Below are 702 nucleotides of genomic sequence, written 5' to 3' on the forward strand. Positions count from 1 at the left end.
CTTTCACTCAAGTAATGGAGTTGAGTACTTTGTCCGCCTCTGAGTGTATTATACTAAAGTATGTTCCTAAATGTTATTTGAATGTTCTTAAGACATCCTTTTTAACATGTTTTAAAAATGGGTTTCTTGGTCATTTGAACGTTAGAGAAAACATTAGGCGAATGTTCAGTTTTACCATGTTGTAAACATTTTGGGAATGCTACTCTGATGTCCTCTGAAGTAGTAACGTTCGAGGAAAAAAAAAACGTTAGATGAATGTCAAACTACAACCTTTCAGAATAATGTCCCATGAACGATGTCCAAATGATAAAGACCACAGAACTTTGAACGAGTGTTCTAGTAACGTAGAACATTTGATCATAATAGAACCTTTCATAAACCTAGAGATTCCTCTAAGCCGCTTAACTCATTTTCTGCAGGTGAAAAACTTTTGTGGTTCCAAAGCCAGCTGGACCCTGACAAGTCAGAATACACCAAACAAGATGCTTGTAATATCATTGAGAGGTATGACAATCCTAAGCAAATGTTGTTTTGACTTGTAAAGTCTTCGATTTAGTTGAAAATGCTGTATATTGAGAATGATAATAATAAAACGGGCATCTTGGTTCATGTCTTCTTTCTCAGGTACCTTCACCGGTTTGATGGAGAGCTGGAGCAGATTGAGTTAGCGAACAGTATTAAAGGACGACAGGGTCGTCAGCA

General features: G+C 36.9%; 1 protein-coding gene across 1 annotated transcript in view; it reads left to right on the forward strand.

The window, feature by feature from the left end:
• The window catches only part of LOC107578297 (translation machinery-associated protein 16-like), a 3,014-nt gene that overhangs the window by 378 nt on the left and 1,934 nt on the right, over positions 1-702 (forward strand). The window lies entirely within an intron of this gene.

The sequence above is a fragment of the Sinocyclocheilus grahami genome, unplaced genomic scaffold (assembly GCF_001515645.1).
Source record: "Sinocyclocheilus grahami isolate Dianchi unplaced genomic scaffold, SAMN03320097.WGS_v1.1 scaffold9617.1, whole genome shotgun sequence".
Lineage (NCBI taxonomy): Eukaryota > Metazoa > Chordata > Actinopteri > Cypriniformes > Cyprinidae > Sinocyclocheilus > Sinocyclocheilus grahami.